The sequence below is a fragment of the Cavia porcellus genome, unplaced genomic scaffold, assembly GCF_034190915.1.
Source record: "Cavia porcellus strain 051 isolate PalLab524CR breed Dunkin Hartley unplaced genomic scaffold, mCavPor4.1 scaffold_34, whole genome shotgun sequence".
In the NCBI taxonomy this organism is placed as follows: domain Eukaryota; kingdom Metazoa; phylum Chordata; class Mammalia; order Rodentia; family Caviidae; genus Cavia; species Cavia porcellus.
The window spans coordinates 25,990,121-26,010,537 of NW_026947517.1; positions in this window are offsets into that span (position 1 = coordinate 25,990,121).

The following is a 20,417-nucleotide window of genomic DNA, read 5'->3' on the forward strand; positions in this document are numbered from 1 at the left end:
AGATGGTCAGCCACAGTCAGATGAGGAAGCTTGTAGAGGGTGCCTATACACTGGAGGCTGAAGGATGCAATCCAAAGTCTGGAGTTCACCCCAGTGTCTGGTGCAAATCCATCTGAAGGGTGATGTGTCTTTGACAGAAGGCCATAGGCTCTAAGATGAAAGCCTGAAGAGTCTATTCTGGAAAGCTGAAGAGTCTACAATGGAAGCCAGGAGACAACCTCCAAACCAAAGGTGAAGAATGGAGCTTCTCCCAAGAATGGAATGAATTTTTTCTTCCTCCTCCACTTTTATACCTCCAGATGATGAGCCACCCTATAGTGGGTCTTCTCCATCTTGGGTGTAGAGCTGTTAAACCCATTTAGTTAAGCTTCTAAATGTCTCAGGTTGACACAATCAATCAACCACTAAATTCTTGAAAAGAAATTTTGAAAAGCTATGCAGCTTTCTGTGTGGAATAAACCTCTATTCTTAGCTCTGCCAGGTCCAGGGACCCCTGTGTAGAGTTCTGATGGGAGCTGTGGGACAGGGTTCTGCTCTACCTACTTGATCTCCACAGTGCTGTTTAACACCTGCCTTAAAACCTGCCATGGGATAGGCACACAGAATACCTATGGAATGTATGCTTGCATAAATCAGAATTAGGAGGCTGGGTGTTTTCTGCATTTGTGGATCATGTGTGGTGATTCTCTTTTGAATTACATGAATTTGTCATATGTTTCACAAAATGGACACATGAGACCTCTTTTATATCTGTAATACAAACCATCTATCTGAATATTGCTTGTAAGGAAAGATTTTCTGTTGTGGTTTCTACATTATTCTTGTTTTGGTTTTTAAAACAGAATCAGCCCCTCCGATCTTCCTTCTATCACTGAAACCAGGGAAAATCTTTTCCAACATAGAAGGATGAGTAGATCCACAATGCTGTCTACATTTTCCCTGTAGACCTTTTCTATCTGGGGTTTTCTCTTCTAACAAGGGACAATAGCAGCCAGTCTCCTCCAGTAACCTTTGGCCAAACAGAATCTGATGCACTGACATGAAAAACCCAGAGTAGCAAATCACAGCAAGAGAAAGGTCAGAAGTGGGTGGAGTCTAGCAGGAGAGTACAGGAGTATGGATGGGTCCAACACTGAACAGAAAGCTGAAACTTGACAGATGTGAAGGTTCTACAAATTGATGATGTGCTTAGGTGCTACTGAACTGAACGTGTTCAATCTAGGGAAATCTTAAGTTTTGATTAATATTATCTTAGAATTTGGAGTTGGAGCTCAGAATAGTATCTACTGTGAAGCCAGCAGCAGCCCCAGCCCTAGAATTCATGATGACAGGGTATGTGGCCATAGTTTTCACATTGTTCCTAGAGCTGATGAGGTCACTGGAGGTGGAGCTGGCACAAGACCTGCAAGGAGGACTTGAGCTCACTCAGGTACTAGTCCTACATCAGCAAAAGGCGAAAAGATCACAAACTATCCTTGTTCCTTGCTGGGCCAAGAAGTTCCCAGGGCCTGTCCAAGACAACTGTGTGCAAAAATCCACCCCAGCAAAGCTGCCCATTCTGCCTCACCTCCACTCACTTCTGCATGCTTCAGAGTTGCCAGAGGCCCCAAATATGGGAGTCTTTCTCTGTGTAAAGTGCCCTGTGCCCTCCAAGAGACAAACAGACTCAGGGAACTGTAGTTCTCAGCTTTAGTGAGCTCAGTTTGGTCTGACACAGCCAGGTTGGGTTGAGTGGTGTGTCCCACCTGTCTCAGCCACACCTGCCATGAGTTAAAATGGGAGGGTCTGTTCCTGGGAGAACAGGAATAGGCAGCATTGCAGGCCTGGCCTCCCTCCAAACTGCCCACCTGGGACATACTTTGGAATTTGACACTAGTCTCCTGCTCCAACTGCAGAGAGCCCATCCCCAGCCTTTTCTTTGCCTTCTTTAAGGCTGTTCCAGGCAGCCCTCACCTGCTGACAGAAGTCCCTGGATAGTACTGTGACCACCTGCCCTCCACTAGTCAGGAAATCCTGAAACTCATCTCCCTTTTGTGCCCTCATCACTTGTTGCCACTGTGAGAAAGAGAGTGGGTTCTGTATTTTTACTGTACTCATGGGTGCTCTAGAGGATGCTGATCTATAAATATCTGAGAAGTGAGCAGACAGCGGGAGTGCATCCTGCTTGCCTTTCCACAACCTTCAGTTCATATACTGATGCATCACTCCATTCTGTGTGCCTACCAGTGTTTACGCTTCCCCTATTATGTGTCTATATTTACAAGGGCCAGGAACTTAGGCACATTCACCATGATGTGTGTAGTACCTGGTCTGCTCTCCAGGGTCTGTGTGGCCTGAGTAACATGAAGTCACAAGAGAGCAGTGGTTATTTCTGCACTGGTCAGTGCATCATGGTTGTTGGCTGGTACATTGATGATTAAAGGCAACAATCAGCTCCCTCCATGATGGCTGTGTGGACGTGGGTCTGCAGGTATCCCCCAGAGATTCCTACATTTGGTACCATGTAAGCCCATGGAATGACTCTCCATTGTCTTCACAATAAACAGGACAGCTTCATGCAAGTGAGGGGTCCTTGGCAGGAGGCAAAACTTCCCCCTAGGGAAGGAAAAGCAGCAGTGCAGCTGGGGTCCCAGCTCTGAGAAGAAAGATCTGGCTTTAGACTTCACTTTTCACTCTGATTTCCTCTATAAAGCTAGAAAAAATACCATTCCTCTCAGGACATTCCAAGGATGTCCCCTGCACTACAAAGGTCATCCTGGCTTTGGCTTGCTAGGGACATCAACAGTGGTGTTAGATGATCTTTGTAAAACCTGTGGGCTGGTGTCACGTGCACAAAGTGTACAGCATTAGAGGTGAAATCTAGGATGGGCTGGGATGGAGGTGAATACAATGCACGCAGGCCTGTTTCCTGCTATGTGGTGGTGGAAATGACACTCACCTCCTGGACATGTTTCCCTGGAGGCATCCTGAAGGGGTTGAAGTACATCAGTTCAGCCATCCTTATGTTCCCTAAGCATCACAATTTCTTTTATGCATTATTGCTGTGGTCTTGAGTCAGGACCTCACACAGGGTAAGCAAGCACTGTGGATGGAGCTGCACCCCAAAATCTACTGGCATTGTTTGTAGATTCACACCTGTGTGAGTCACCATGGATATGACCTGGGCTTCTGCTCAGTAGCTGACAGCTTACCTTCTGATGGCCACAACTGGAGTCACACATTCCTTGTTCTTTAAGTATGGATCACAGTTAACTATTGTTATTATTATTAATTACCATTAGCAGTGCTGAAAGTGAGCCCAGGGCCCCATGCATGGTAAGCAAGTGCTCTACCCTGAGCTCTTTCCCCAACCCCTCAGTCATGCTTCACCAACAGATATAGCAGACACCATATGATGTTGAAGAACCAGAAATTTAAAGGTTAAAAACAAGATGCTGTTTCTCAGCTAGAAACAGCACTGGGCCTCGTGACAGTCCTAACTCAGCCCTGAAGGAAAAAAAAAAAAAAAATCATCTGTGGCTGTGATGTTCTCGGGATGTGCTCTGCCAGGGAACTCAGAGATAGAGCCTGCCATTACGCTAATCAGGGTTGTAAAATATGTCAGACACAAGCCTACAGAAACCAGGTATCTTAAAGACAAGTTGTGCAGAACAAATACAGTTAATTAACTCTGACCCGCTGGTCACCCCTTATGAACTGACCAATAGCAGATAGATAAGATGCCCACCGCTCCGCACTAACTGTACTGATTGGCTTCTGTAATAAATACTTACATTGCAGTTTTTCCCCCTTAAAAACACCAGCCTTGCCCCAACTCAGGGTTCTCCATTTCCACCTGTTTGGAGGACCCCGTGTACATGGAATAATAAAAACCCCTTTGTTCTTACATGAGAGCCAGGCCCTTGGAGTCTCCTTTGCGACACCGGTCTTACATTTTGGAGGCCCCAGTGAGATCAAACTGAGATTTGACCTCCTTGCAGAGGGACACCACAACAGCACCTCTCTGGGGTAAGCAGTACGGCCGGTTTTTGTTTACTTTCATTTTGATCGATTGCTTATTTTCTCCCCTTTCTTTTACTGCCCTGAACCATTCGTTTTCTTTGGTTCTGATATCAAAAGCAGTTTGTTTCTCTTGGGGGATGCCCCAAGGTTCCCCTGAAGAACGCTCATCGGTGGCTCACCGGTTCGCGTAGGCAGGTGGCTCCTGCTGAGTTGGGCAGGTCACTCTTGCCATTAGTTGTAGCCATTTCACAGCTATGTTTGTGGTGGAATACTCCGCCGGTTCGTTTCCGCCTGGTGGTTTTGGTATGTGTGAGCGTGATGCCAGCTTGTGAGTTGTGTTCTGAAATGTAAATTTTTGTGTTTTGTCTGCATCTTCCCTGTTCATTGTTATTATTTTCTTTTTTTCCAGGATAAGATGGGACAGACAACTTCATCTCCCCTCTCCCTTACCTTGGACCATTGGCCCGAGGTTTGAGGGAGAGCTCACAATCTTTCTCTCCAGGTTAAAAAGGACATGGTTAATAATGATACAGCTGAGGGAAAAATGCCCTCCCTACAGTATTGGCAGTTATCCTCCTTGTTTGCCTGTTTAAACTTGTTACTAACTTAGGGGCTTGTTGCTCATTTCTGTTACAGGATCCATATGGCTTATTAGATTCAAGGTTCATAATAAGAAAAATTATTTCCTTTAGCTCACCAAACTGTGCAAGAAAGAACCTTTGTTTGTGTCTTTAATGTTGTGGCGCCTTGTTTAATATGTAAGTCTTCAACTGATTGCTTGCAACCTTGGCATGCCTTTTAAAAAGAGTAACTAATCAAGATCTTATTAAGTCTCCCCCAGAGTTTTCAGCTAGCCCTGACTTCCATCCACTGGTTATTTCGCTGCTTCCTGCTGTGAGCTAAAGAGCCTAGGCACCTGGACAAGCAACCTCACCGTGAATCTCTTGAGCCACAATGGACTGTCAAAGTAGCTGAAAGCCTGCCTGGATTCAAGGTTCCCACTACAGACAGGTTCCAGCTTCAAAAGACCATCAGCCTGCTGATAAGTGAACTGTCATTTCTTCCAAAGACACTTTAAAGCTTAAGATTGTCTAATATAACTGATAATTTTGTGTTCTCCTCCTTTGTAGAGACCCCAAGGAGGCCTCTGTCTGACTTAAAAATTGTTACTTGTATGGTAAAACAGAGTAAATTTAAATGTTGGTTTTCTTTCTCTGTTTGGTTAATAGCTTTAATGACAGCTGCAAGACCTTTGTCAATCCTCCTACTGGGCCTTATGTTGCAAACAAGTAGATAAACTATGTCAAAGTTCTTAAAAGCTTATGATTTAAGACACATGCAAGGTTATAAACAGATGCTAATGAGTCAATCAATGGGGAATGTTGTACTCTAAGAAAATAGCTTTGTTATATGTGTATTATAACAAACCTGTAAAGTGACTTACTAAATGTTTTTTATCCTTTTTCCCTGATATGTTAAGTGACCTAATTGATATGTTGAACAACACTCTCATCTGTAAAGAATTGCAAGAATCTCACCTAATTGATATGTTAACCATTGTTGCCCTCTACAAACTACAGAAGCTGTGCTAAAAACAAGCTAACATGGGTTGTTAATCACTGCTAGGCGCCTCTATTCTCTGCTAAAGAGCTAAGGAAAACTAAAATGACAATTAATTTACATTTGTTTGGGGTAACCTGCTTGTGGGCAGAGAGATTTGCATGTGAGTTTGGCCCTTTACCCTGACCTTGACACATAACTGCTGTTTTCTGTTCTGTATGGTGCCTTATTGCCTCCCTCTCCCCTTACCTATCTATCTAGGCCATAAAGAATTTGGGTTCCTGGTGACGTCCTCCCGACCCAGTGATGATTTGTCATAAAATGAGCCTGCCCCAAAGTTTAAGAACTGTCTAGCTTCAAAGAAATTACCAGGAAATACTATGGCCCAAACCCCAATCGGTGCTTTCCTTTTGTTATGTATGTATCAAATGAGTTAGATATCAGATCTTTGTAAAACTTAAGTTTCAGCTTCTTGTAACTCTTGACCCCTTCACACTCACTAGCGAAGACAAGCTTTCCTGAGATAATTATCTCTCCACTTTCTTCTCCAAATATTGCTGCAGACGTGCCACTCTGAGATAATGTCAGTCTGCAGGATGGGAGTAATTTAAAAAAAAAAACACCAAAAACTCCCAAGATTGTCAGAGCTAAGTGGACAACAATACAGTTTCCAGACTCGGATCAACAAGTTTGATGGCTCTACAGGTTTCTTTATAAATCACATAACTGAGTTTATTAACTCCCAAGTCTCTCAGATGAAAATAATGGTCCTTAGACAAAAATATACTCCCATAGCTACAATTATACCTCTAAGATTAGAGGTATTATGCATCCCAAGGGGGGAATGAAGAACCAGAGATTTAGAGGTTAAAAACAAGATCCTGTTTCTCAGCTAGAAACAGCACTGGGCCTCGTGACTCAGTCCTAACTCAGCCCTGAAGGAAAAAAATAACAACAAACATCTGTGGCTATGATGTTCTCCGGAGGTGCTGTGCCAGGGAACTCAGAGATAGAGCCTGCCATTACGCTAATCAGGGTTGTAAAATATGTCAGACACAAGCCTACAGAAACCAGGTGTCTTAAAGACAAGTTGTGCAAAACAAAGACAGTTAATTAACTCTGACCTGCTGGTCACCCCTTATGAACTGACCAATAGCAGATAGATAAGGTGCCCACTGCTCTGCACTAACTGTTCTGATTGGCTTCTGTAATAAATGCTTACATTGCAGTTTTTCCCCCTTAAAAACACCAGCCTTGCCCCAACTCAGGGTTCTCCATTTCCACCTATTTGGAGGACCCCGTGTACACGGAATAATAAAAACCCCTTTGTTCTTACATGAGAGCCAGGCCCTTGGAATCTCCTTCGCGACACGGGTCTTACAATGTGACTTCTAAGTTCCACACATAAATAACTCACGAACCTAATGCTGGTTCCCTCTTGTGTTTGTTCCTTCATTCTGGCTTTTTGTTTTTTTCATTTTGTTTCTTTGATTTTTATCACTCTCTGGATCTCTGGCTCTGTGATGTCACTGCTATCTCTCCAGCTTCCCTGATGAGAGACTGAGGAGCCTTGAGTGACAAAAAGGAAAACAGGCAGAGGAGACACCAGGCATTTGTCCTGAGTCCTACTTGTAAGAAAGGGACGAGCGTGAGTGCAGATTCTGCCACAGTAGTGTCTTCACTGAGTCTGTAGCTCTGTTCAGTAAGCTATTATGATGGCAGCCCCAGCAAAGTCCCTGGATTCCTGATGCACAGCAGCTTTGTAGTTTGTTTGTTCTTTTAGCTGATATTTGATATTTACATTACAGTTCTCAGTTATTGGGAACAAAGTTGACCTGACTATTTTATAATATTCTTTGTATTAAGTAGAGAGGATAGGATGCAAAGAATTCTAAGCTAGTCAGATGTGTTACTCATAAATTAACTGCCAAAATTATGTCCAAAGTGAATGTACCACTAGCAAGGCAGATGGAGTCTCCTTCCTGCCCTTTCTCACCAACAACAATGTGTTTTGAGCTAAAAGATAAAGTCTGCTCTTCAGTGCTCTTTCAAGATAATCACTGATATCTCCTTGTGGGATGAACATTCACTCACCTGGTAACTGAGAATGATAAGAAACATGTCTGTGTTTATTTTTAGTCTAATTGTGTTCATGGCTGAAATCTTTTCTCCAATTCTCTTGCCTTTGTTTTCCATATTTTGAAATTGCCTGCTGTTGTGTTTTCTATGTCTTTTATGGTATATTAAGAAGTATTTCGCGGATACATTACTTCCAAATATTTTATGTCATTGTATCACTTGGCCTTTTATTTTATTTTATTTTTGTATCAGGAATTGATCTCAGGACCTCACATTTGTCAGGCAGGTGCTCGTGCCACTGAGCTATATCTGTAGCTATTCTTTTATTCTTGTAACAAGTCTTTTATGGAGCAGTTCATAATTTCAATGAAACCTAATTTATCATTTTTTTGTTCTGTTATGGATCATTTTTACAAAGTTGTTCATTGGAATTTTCTCCCTATCCCTGAAGAAACCCAATTTTGTCCCATAGAAATGTGTATTTGTTATTTACACATTCTTGGGATATGATACCCAATTCCACAACTAAAGATGGGAAGGTTTGTACTGGCTGTCAGTGGTGTTAGTCCTGGGTTGACTCCAGGGCAGACACCACCTAGTAGAAGTGGTAGAGGCAGAAAGCTGGTGACCTAATGGCACAGAAGCAAGGTAGGAAGTGAGGTGCCAGGAGGGAGAATGATACACATTTTTCCTCCTCAAACCCTGGCCCACTTCCTAGAAGAGTCACATTAACAACTCCATCCCGGGAACTCATCAGTGCATAAACCCATGGAGAAGCATAGAAACCCTATGACAAAATCACCCTCTAAACACAAGAGACTTAGTGAAAATTTACATCTAAACCATAAGCATTACTGTAGACTTATGTTTTGGTTCTGTTCCTTGATCCTTTCTGATTTTTCAGTTAATCCTGATATGGTAAGAGATAAGGGTTAAGAACCTCCTTTGTATGTGGCTTTCTATGGACCATACACACATCTGACACTTGTACAGATACACTTATCATGGAAGTTGCTCTTCTTCCACTGAAATGCTGTGGAATTTTCTGGAAAGTCAATTTCCACATATGTGTAGTACCATGGGATATCTATTCTTGTCCTTTCACCTACCATAACTCTTTCTTTTTAAAAATATTTCATTTTTATTTTGAAAAGAATAAAACCAAGGAAGATAAAACAAAATAAAGGAAATCAGAACAAACTAGTGTAAGTGACACAAGACTTCAAAACAAGAGGAAATCAATAGTTGCCTTAATGCCTCTTGTCTTCCAAATAGCTGCAGATACCTTCAGACATGGTGAAAATCAAACAGAACAGAATAGAACCAATAAAAACAAAGCAAAGAATGCAATAAAGGACTTCAAAACAAGACAGGAGTAAATCCAAAAAGGCTATCATAATATATCTTGTTATCTTTGAAATAGCTGCTCATGCCTTCGAATATAAGAAAATCAAACAAAATGAAATAAAATAAAACCCAACCCAACAAAATAATGGAAATGATACAGGGCTTCAATTAAAGAGAATATGGAATTTAACAGTGGTACCACTTTCACAAGAAGAGCCCCCATAGATGCCACACTGCATATCCTTATCCTCTGAGTAGATACCAGACCACTGATCATAAACCTGCAAAGTCAGTGAAACACCAAACACCACAGGGATCCAAATGCATTTCACCTCAATAGCTCTCATCACAGCATGTGTTTCAGGAGATTGGCCAATCCCTTACTGGTGGTGGTGGTGGTGGTGGAGTGGCTGGCTCTTCTTGTTTCTCATCACACATGCCACAAGGGACTGGGTCTGGCTGTCTCCTAACTGGTGGCAGAAAGTTGAACAAGGAAAGGTTTTCCAGAGGACTTGCTTTTTGGTGAATTCTTCTTCTCTTCCCTCACAGTCCATGAGTGGCATTGACTCATGGGAAAACCATCAGGTCTGAGTGTCTCCTACTTTATCCCTGTTGGTGGCAGTGCCCTATGCACAGCACTGCCTTACAGGCAAGGTTTGCTTCCTTGTTGATTTCTTGATTCTCTTTCTTGTGATTTCTTGTTTTCTTTACCCATAATCTGAAAATGGTGCTGACTCATGGTCTGGCTGTTCCCCTGGTGGTGGTGTCCCACACATAGTGCTGGTTCCCAGGGAGGGCTTGCTTTTTGGTGAAATCTTTCTTTACTGTTCCTTGAATATAAACAATTTTCTCCAAATCTCTTTTCAGTTGCCCTTAGAAAATGGCTACATGTTTTATGACCTCAGCACTATACCATACATATCTAATATGGCTGAAATAGATTTTATTGATCTCTACATGTTGGGTAAAACTGGGATTATTTCTTACCACACAGAGAAACATGAGATAGAAAACCTGCATATTATGCAGCCTACTGATCTCAGATCCATGCTGCTGTATACCACAAATGGTTTGCCACAGAGGGCCTGGTGAGTGTGGTGTGTATGTGAGGGAAGAAATTCTCAAACATCTTTCAGGGAATATGAGGAAAGAAAACCAAAGGAGCAGGGCCCACCTACCTCATGCTCTCCAGAAAGCAATTCAATATGGCAAACCTAGTTTACCCACCCTTTGAAGGTCGGGTGCCAGAATTCAGTGGTTCACAAGTTCAAGCACATTAAATAGCTAATTGATCTAGGGTTTAGGCCAGATTGTGCTGCTGTGTCAGCTGAGATGGCATTGTGAGAGGGACCCTGTGTGGGAGACATCTGGGCTGAGCGCAAGGAGGACACAGACAGGGCCTCCTAGTAGAAACTAGAGTCCTGGCCATCTAGACGGCTGTGTGGTTAGCCAAAGCAAGCTCCATCTGAGACCCAAGGAGAGTTATTGAGCTCTCAGATGAGCAGAGAAGGCCCTGCACAGGAATGAATGCCTGGCAATGGCCAGTAATATGGAGCAAACAATAATGATACTTACCTGCTGTGTTGCTACTGTGGGCTTTGCATGCTTTGTGATCTCTGGGACCTCACCTGGAAAACACCACTTCAGCCTCACAACTCAGATGAGTGGCATAGTGGGCAGGATGAGTCCTCTAGTGGGCAGGGAGTATCCCCTTGGAGACTCTGTAAACAGCACCTCACAAAGGAAAACCCTGTGGGTTGTAGACAGGCTTCATCTGGGCTCCCGCTGTCAACCATAGGCATCTTTTTGGTGGTGTTGGAGGCCCTTGAGACTGGAAAGTGATCCATCTGACACTTTAGGACATGTTGAAGTCCTCAGAAATGATAGATATGCGAATGCAATGGAGGACTTGGAATTGTAACTGGCTCCTACAGAAGCCACACTGCATGACCCAGGGAGCACTGCCTCCTCCTGAGGTTAAGGCCCCATGACCTGGACAATCCCAATGTGAGTTCCCTGACATTGCATGAGAGGCCTACTACTTGACAGAAGGTGCAAGATGAGGAACCCCCAGCCCAAGCACGGGTATTCTAAGCACCTCCCATCTCTACTTGTAACACATGTATGCAATCTACATGGCCATGAAACATGGAAGCTGGAGAAACAATTGAAGCAAAAGTTGAGTGAAACTGTGGAGTGTAGCTGTTACAGATATGGGACAATGGGTCTAATAATGCAAGGTTGAGCTCACAGGAAGTGTCCCAAAGGCTATCCCAGCCAGCACTGCCACTAAGTGACAAGTTCTACAGACTGTACACAGGACAGCCTGTGAGCAGATACACAGATTTTGATAAACTGGTTGATGGAAGCAGCCTGTGATCAGAGATACCAGGCCATCAAGCTGCTGATTCAAAGAACATGGCCACACCACAGGGACTGGGGCCTCTTATGCACAGTGGCTGGGGTTGGGAACCAAGGAGCACAACTGGATGCAGCCCTTCTTTGTATTCAACAGGTAAATACAGAATTGGGGCACCCCACTGTGGGGTAGGTACCACTTGACCTGTGCAGCCATATATCATTGATAAATGATACAAACACTTGGGGTGGCAACCACTCACAGGGTGGTGTCCACTGATTGGCTAACTGTAGAAGCCTAATAGGTCAATGAGATGCCTATGTATATGGGCCATGAGCTATCTATAAATATCACTCACTGACCAGGACACTGTATCTGGGGATTCCTACATATCCAGGGCACTATTATACCTACCATCACAGACACACCACCCTATTGGGACACTGTACTATAGGTGCCACCATCCTCAACAGGTGCCACAATACTCTACAGGAGGCCTGGTTGTTTTATCTGGTGGCTGTGTTTCTACCAGGACCAAGTGTTATAGACCCAACCCTTCAGCTTGAAACTCTTGGCAATGCAGGCCCAAGGCTCTAAACCTCACTTGCCAGGCTTTGATGTTGCTACTGGATAAATTTCTTAAATGATAAACCACATGACCCTTGCTTTGCTAACCACAGCTGAAGGTGGTACTTGGGCCCTCTTGCATGTAGAATGTGAAACGGATATCCCTGAACACCAGGGGCAGGAACAAGAAGCCATGCAAGAAATGGATGTGGAGTTCTCTGCCCAGGGGCACAACAGGACCTACTCATCAAGTACTAGGAATCCTTGGGATTCACCTGGCTCTGGATGGCCATAAGCTGCACTGTGGTTGCATTAGTGGTATTAAGCAGTTATCTTTACTGCTACTGTCGTCTTTGTGTGCATGAGTCCACCTAATGGGTGACAATAAGCACAGTTTCCCAACCTTTGAGGGTGTAGGATGTGGGAAACCACTTCACATTGCTTCAACCCCAGAGGGTTGGAGGACCTGTAAGGACATTTCCCCAACATTTAGCATTAGCACACCATTGTCTCAGTTATATAAGCAGTACTTAACATAGACAACCATGCATGTGGTCAGGCTTGTGACAGTACACAAGAATGTAATGCATGACAATGGCTGATATATATGGGTTGGATAATAAAGGTGCTTGTTTACTGATGCTGCTAATGATGGTTGCATGTAGTTTCTTCTCCATGGTGATCTCACCTGCCAAAATACCACTTTACCTCCCCAACTCTGAGAAAATCTCATGCACCAGGCACAGGGAACTTCAATAACCAACTAACACACAGGCCCTATTCCTTGTCCCCAGGCACTCATCACATCCTAAAGCCCAAATCCCTGGTGGGCACACTTATAGAGAAGAGACTGAGTTTCATTCTTTTGCCCTGGTGTCATTTCCTAAGCCCTGCAATGTACATTTGCATCAATTCCATCCCGGCCTTGTGCCCCACAGGTCACTGAGGGTCTCAGGTGTTCTGACCTGGACTGGAACATGGTTGTCTAAGCAGCAGACATGCGGTTCCCCAGCTTGCTGCTCTGTTCATAGTCTGAGAGGAGTCATTCCTGGGCTAAAGACCCAGGGCAATAGGATCTCTTGGCCCCACTTTGACACATGGCAGCCAAGTAACTGGGAATGTTGCCTTCCTTACTTCCTGAGCCTAAGGGGAATCACTTGAACTGGTAAAGTGGCACACGGCAAGCTGAAGCAAAGGATCAGTGCTGGGCAACATGGAAAAATCCAAGTCCCCGTGTGTGGTGCCATGTGGGAGCTGAGCACTGTGAGTGGCAATTTGGAGACTTCTGACTATGGAGTGCTCCAGAGGTGATGTAAGGTGTGAGTCCATGTGTGATGCGTGACTGACCTGGATACATGGGGAAACAAATGCAGATGCTGCTGTCTGGTTGAATCTAAGTAGACACAGTACCTTTGAAATGACTCAGGGTGTGGGCAAAATGGAAGCAGGCCAAGGACAAAGGCTGGGTGAACCAGATCATGAAGCAGGGCCTTCAGATCTGGACCACACAATGAAAAGCAGTTAAGTAAGGGAACCCCAGCCCAAATGTATCTGAGGACAAATTCCTACACACTGGGGCCATGCATCTCTGTCCTGTCCCAAGACCAGCTGACTGTGTTATAAGGCCTGGCAGTATAGTCAGCATGTTAGTGGCATGTCTCTGGGATGTATAGCACCTGGACAGAGATGGGCTCAAGGCCCGCCTGTATAAAATGCACACATGGAATTTGCCTCTGTCCCACTGGCTCTCCCTCAGGTGTGCTGGTCTAGAACAATGGAATGAGTTCTTTTTGTCTGGACAGCTAGTTGCCAAACTGCCACTGTGTTCTCACCTTCCTGCCCTCTGACTACACAGTCACACACCTAGGACCTGGATCCAGGTGTTCAGTGAGGCTTTAGATGAGTGTGGTGGGTAAGGCAAGTGTGTGCAATCAACAATGGGCTGGCTGAGTTTTGAGTGGCTGTAGAGTGGGGAGAGAACCCCATGTATTTCATTCACCACCACATTGATTCTGAGGTCATAAAGCAGAGAGCAGGGATCCTTCCTGTCAGCTGTCACTTTTTACGTCTTCTTTCCTTCCCATGACCATTTCCTGGGAGGCTGTGTAGATGTGACAGTGCCAGATAATGTATATTGAAGGCCTTGTTAAGCATCTCCACCCAGACTGCCTGGCAGTAGCTCATACATGGAACCTCAATGGGAGAGAACTCGGGAGGGAGGTGGATAAGGACCAAGGGCTTTCTCCTGGAGACAGCAGTTACAGAGGGGCAGGGGGCTCATTTGACTGTCTCTGTCAGAGCCACATTTGAGGCTGTATCCTGAGGCCAGAGAGGAGACAGCAGTTTTGATCATTTTGCTAGAAGTCAGGGGTCTGGCAAACCTACCAACGCAGGGCTTGAAGGCCAGACTGAGGGCTCCTCAAGAATATTTGCCTGTGTCTGTTTTTCAGTTTCTGTTCCATGACTTAATCATCAACAGCTATTGGCAGTGTGGGTTCACTTGTCTCCCCAAGAGTGAGCTGCTTCTGGGGATCTTGGGCAGTCAGGACAAAGTGAGATCTCTATGTGTCTCTGTTAGGTTATGCAGAGAGAAAAGTATAAAAGTACATGTTCCTGTGATAGGAAGATTGGCCCCTAAAATTTCATGAGTGAGGTCTTAGTTTGAGGACAGCTGGTGCTTTGTTCTGGGGCTTGCTTCTGCCTGAAGGACTCCTTGCCAGCCAGTAGAGCATCTGTTTCCTGTGAAATTAATTTTTCATTAGTTGCTCTTTTTTCCCATATGTCAGAAGTGGGTCTCTTTTCTGTGTATTTTGTATATAATTTATAATATATTCTTATTAGTGCCTATTTACAGTACATACTGGTTACATTGATGATGGAGACATGGTCCATTTAATGTGCCAAGTGCAAACTAGGCCCTGCCTGGTACATTATGGTGCAATACATCAACCAGTGACTGTTACCATATTTGCTTGCACTGAGCACCCATTTTCAGCCCCCAGCCATTGCCAGCATAAAGCCCTGATCAACCTATATTATCCTATTTTATAGTGACACGAAAGTTGGGAGCTAGCAGTATTTGGCAAATGGAGGGTGTTTGTGTGCTTTGTGGAGGGAGCCCAGGACAAGCTGGTTGAGGTCATGAACTCAGGCTGTGCAAGGACATTGATGAGATGGTTACTACAGTGTTGGTGGGCACAAACTCAGCACAGGGAGCAGTCTAAAGCCCCTACCTCTTGTGCATACTATTTGGGAATGGAGGGGGGGGCAGGGATCACTGTGATAGGTTTATTGTGTATCACCTTCCCAACTCACCTTGATGAATGGTGGCACATTATGTGCGGTGTCTGACTGTAACTGTCCAGTGTGGTAGGGAGCTCAGTGCAGAGCCTGTGTCATACATGAAGGATCGGTGGCCCTGAAAGAAAAGTCACTCAGTTGACACAAGTACAGAAAGTTATTAACATCTGATAGAATGACCCCTGGGTACAGGTTAGAGAGAGAGAGAGATGAATCAACCATGTTCTGATGGTGCCAGACCATAGCAGTAGATTTAGTGGTTTTTTTTAAATGCATAGTGAACCTGGTTGAGGTGTGGAGTCTCTGTAATTCCTATACTCTATCAGACTAGGGCAAGAGGGTCACACACTGGAGCTAGAACTCAGCAATTTAGGTGGACAGTGAGACCAAGTGTCAAATTGAAGAATCAAAAAGTAAAAAGGGATGGGAATGTAGCTCTGTGAGAAGGCCCTCAGTGCACCCTCCTGTAAAAATAGGAAATTTATACACCTGTAAAGAAGCTGATTCAAAATAATGCTACAACTTCCATGAGGGATTATTGAACCAAACTTCCCCCAGTGTTCAGAATGTTCTGAGATTTTGTATTAGTAACAGAAATGCCTTCAAAATGTAGAGAATGTTCATCCATCTGTAAGAAGCAGAGACAGAATGGTGCCATGCTGTTCAGTTGTCTGCTGAGATGTCACGGGGATGCACTGTCTTCATGGAAATACAGGAGCTGGTAGAGCTACATTTGTCAGAGGTCACCATGGAGCTCTGTGCCCAGACACTGCGTATCTTCAGATCCCATGGACAGGAACAAGTCCTAACCAGCTCCTATAACTGAGACCTAGGAACATCACTGCTAGGACACCAACTCAAACAATAACATTTGCAAAGTTGACTGTTTCTTATGGGATAGAAGATGACAGTACTGTGTACCCAGGTCCTACATGTAATCCCTGAGGAGCTGTTCCCTACACACACTCCCCACGTAGTGGCTTAAACACCTGGCCTGACCCTAAAATGAGACAGGAGGAAGAGCACCTGGGAGAGAGGCCACTGTTCCTGAATGGAACAACAGTCACTATGTTGTTTCTTTTATTATTCACTCACATTGTGTTGTATATTTAACTGTAATTCTGCTCCAAGAAAATATTGGCTAATTAATTGAATATGTGAAAGACTAATCAAGGACATTTATCTAACATTATGATTTCTAACAAAAACAGTATTAAGCAGTCACATCCAGCATCCTCTGGTTGAAGAGAAACTTGAATGCATTGATGTGAAAAATGTAGCAGAGGTAAATTCTGAGGACATAAGATGAATAGTGGCTGGTATACAGCAGGAGGGGAAAGAAAACAAAACTGCTATGTTTACAATATTGACAAAAATGTGGTAGAAATGGATAGTGGTGAAATTTGCACAACAGTGAGCATGCATGGAATGAACCAAGGTGATTATTTTAAATAACACTGAAATCTAAAATTTTATTTATATTGGTTGTATCACTAGCATATCTCTGGGAAATAAGGGTAGCAGTGAACACAATAATAGGTAAATCTGGAAGAGCGTGGAATGGCAGGTGTGGGTCAAGAGCTGCCTGCAGGTAGAGCTGAGGAGATGACTCCTGCTGGGGAGCCACCAGGACGTCCAGCTCTGCAGCTGGTAGACAAGGGAATCCTGGTGCCTGCTCTTGCTGTGGGGTCAGAGCAGGTGAGGGAGCTGCATGTGGAGCTGGCACGAGCTCTGAAGGTTCATCTTCTGCATGGGCTGAGACTGCCCCTGTTATTTTCAGGAGGAGAAAAGATCACCAACTGTCCATGAACTTCTCGGGGCAAAACTGTCCTACTGCTTGGCAGAGGCAGCCGTGTGCACCAACAAAACCCCAGTAAAGCCTCCCAGACTGCATCCCCACACTGACTGCTGAGTGTCTCATGCCCCTGTGTCACCCAGCATCTGTGTGGTTTGCTGAGTTCCAAGACCCATCTCTTCTCCAGAAGCCCACCGCCACACCATTGGGCTCCTTACATTTGGACTCAGGCTTGGTGGCTGCAGGAGGCTCCAACTCATTCCAGAGAAGCCCAGGACAGCTGTTCCAGAGAAGCTCACCCTAGTGATTCCCATGAGTGCAGAGTTGCAGTGCAGAGTCAAGCACAGAAGAGGTGGGCCTGGGGCTGAGAGGTAGGGAGAAAAGTGAAAGGCCTGGCCTTTCCTCTCACACTTCATGTGCAGCTCACCTATAGTGAAGGTTGCACAGGCCTTGTGCCCAGTCTATACAGTGTCCAACTACTTCCTCTTCCACGCAAAGTTGGGGCAGTGTTGGCCCAAGGAGCCATGAGAGGCTGAATGGGAAGGAGACCTTGGTTAACTGCATCACACATCTGCCTTACTCAGGGAAGCCTGACACAGCCTCTCCCTGCCCCTCCCCAGTGCAACTCAGCTTGGTGAAGGCAGAGACTGATATCTGAAGTGTCTTTTTACTCAAGGGCTCAGGAATCCTGTTCCATGACCATCTGAGAACTGAGGGGTCAGTCCATATCTGTCCTTCCACTCTGCAGTATCTAGCTCAAGCAGCGATGTGTTGCCCAGTTCTCTTTGCCTCTGTAGAACTCCTCGTCCATTGTCTGTACCCACATCTAGGAAAGCTGGGACACAAAACAGGTTCCTTGATTTAAGTCAAACCTGTTCTGCTGCCAAGGTTGACTTTGTGGCCTGCAAAGAACATTGAAGCTCAACAGGGAAATGCTTGCACCTGCTCTGATTACTGGATCATGATCAATATTCAGAAAAGAATCTGCACACAGTGTGTCTTCATGTACCTTTGTGGGTTGTTGAACCTACCTGCTCTTCTATGACATCTGACAGCCATGGGTGCTTTGCCATACCCAAGATTTCTTGTTTTCAACACACCCTGAACCCCGTAGAGTGACTCTCCAATCTCTTTTCCAATGAACAGAGCATCTTCCCCCAAGTAGGGGTCAATGAGAGGTTGGAAAGTCATCCTTGGGAATCAGCACTGCCTCTGAAGCAGTCAGTCTTCATGGGGTCAAGGACACAGCTAACTCCTTGCTGTGGAGCCCCCATTTCACCTTCACTGACTCTGAAGTCTCGATCCACTCATCACCCCAGAGTTCAGCACTGAAAACTGAAGCTGAGAGAGGCTGTGCACATGCCCAGGACCTGAATCTGCAGGTGACCACGTCCCATAGGACTGCTAAGGTAAGAACTAACCTTCCCAGCATCGAGACCTGTAGCATGGAGATTTTGACCCTAGAGGAGACCAGAAAGGAGAGTCTAGTCCTTGAACAGCTGTTCACGAAACCTGGCTCCAGAACCTCCATCAGGCTCTGAGGATCTGTCTTTACCATGCTTGCTGTACAGACCTCTGCCAGGTTTTCTGCAGGCTGACTTCCAATCTGTGATGAGATATTGGGGAAACATGGAATTGGTGTCCTGCACATGGCTTCTCAGCAGGGTTTGGGGTTGAAGCATAACCCACACTCCAAATAGTCCACAGAGGCTTGTGGTACAGCAGTTACTGGGGGCCCAGCAGAAAAGGGATCTCATATTAACAGTTACATTTCACAATGGACACTAAGGAATTTTGGTATGCTCAGATCACCTTGATAAAAGAGAGGCTGAATAGAACTCTATGCAGGAACAAAACCTATGAGTCCTAAGACAGCCTCCCATTTTAGAGGTGAGAAAAGGAGGCTCATTCTGGATATCCATGTCCATTAATGGGGCCCCACAGAATGTTCCCCAGGTTTCTGATGAAAAGTCCCCAGGAAGGAATTAAATTCCTCTTCCATAGCCATGGAAAGTGAGTAGCTGTGTTCACTGCCCTCTTCTGGAATTCATTTAACCCAGAAGCTCCTGCAATAGGAACTGAGCTGCATTGAAAAATTCTGTGAGACAAGTGCCAGAGAATGAATAGAATAGCATGGACCTGACATTTGAGGTTAGCACATCTCTGGTGAGGTCACATTGTGTAAGAGTAGAAAGACGCCAGCTAATGGTCCATGGACTGAGCCCCAGAACTCACAATGAAGTGCAGTGGAAGAACTAAATCATGAAAAAAATGGCGTCACTTTGTGCCTATGTCCCCATTCTCCTGCTCCCACCGATTTGTGAACAAGGTACTTTGCCTGTGATAAGGTAGAGGCTGAGTAGAGAAGATATGGCAGTTGAGGACCTACAGTCCAGACTCCCTGGAAGCAGGACCAGAGGTCTAGTGTTTTCTGAGCCTTGGAGGACAGTGCTGAAAGGGTAATCTGACCCCAAGATCCTCGCTGTCATTTGTGGGTCCCTACAGTCGTTTCTGCCCTCACACCTTGCACCAAAGCCAGCACCTGTTGTGCATCATAGAGTCTGGAGCAGGACCATGGCACCCAGGGCTCAGCAAGCAGCTCCAGATGAATTTTATTGCCCTCTAAGACAGACAGCTGTGTCCCATATTTCTACCCAAGTGGACAGGAAATGACTGCAGACTGTGGATAAATGTGGGCACTGCCCTTTTCCTCCTGCCAGCCCTGTCCTGGATGGGAATGTGACAGTGGCCCTGGCTCACAGCTTCCCAGCCCCTGATCCTGCCTAGGAGTATCTGCCCTTAGTGCCTGTCCTCAAAACCCCGCACACTGATGCCCTAGGGCAGGTGTTATGTAGGGGGACTCACAGTGCTGGCCAGGCCTGAATGTACCTGTGCTGGTCTCAGTGTCTCTGAGTGGCTGGTGACTGAGCCTAGCGACGGCTGTCCTGGGCTCCCTCTTGTCTCTGGGAGCCTGAGGGATGGGGACAGTGAGCCATGTCCTTTGCTGCCCTCATCAGTTGGACATTTCCCAGCAATCATCCTGAAGCATCTGGGATGAGTGAACCATTTTTTCAGTCTTTCCCATGTGGTCCCCTGATGCAGAGGACCTCAAGTCCTGCGAAAACAGCACATGTTCCCTGTTCACTCTCTAGAGCCAACTGTCTGTGAAGGTCTGTCTCCACCAGACCAAGGTGTCTGGTGACCTGAGCCTTCAGCGTTCTGTTTGGACCTGTCACTAAGGAAGTGAGGTCATGCACTGAGGTCCACAGTTGGGCGTCCCTCTCTGATGCCCCCTTTCTTTTTATTATGGAACAAATCTGTGTCCTCCTTAGAAACAGTAAGTTAAAGAACTAGAACACTGTGTGTGGTTTTAGACTTTGCTGTACTTTGAAGATTTTAACGCAACAA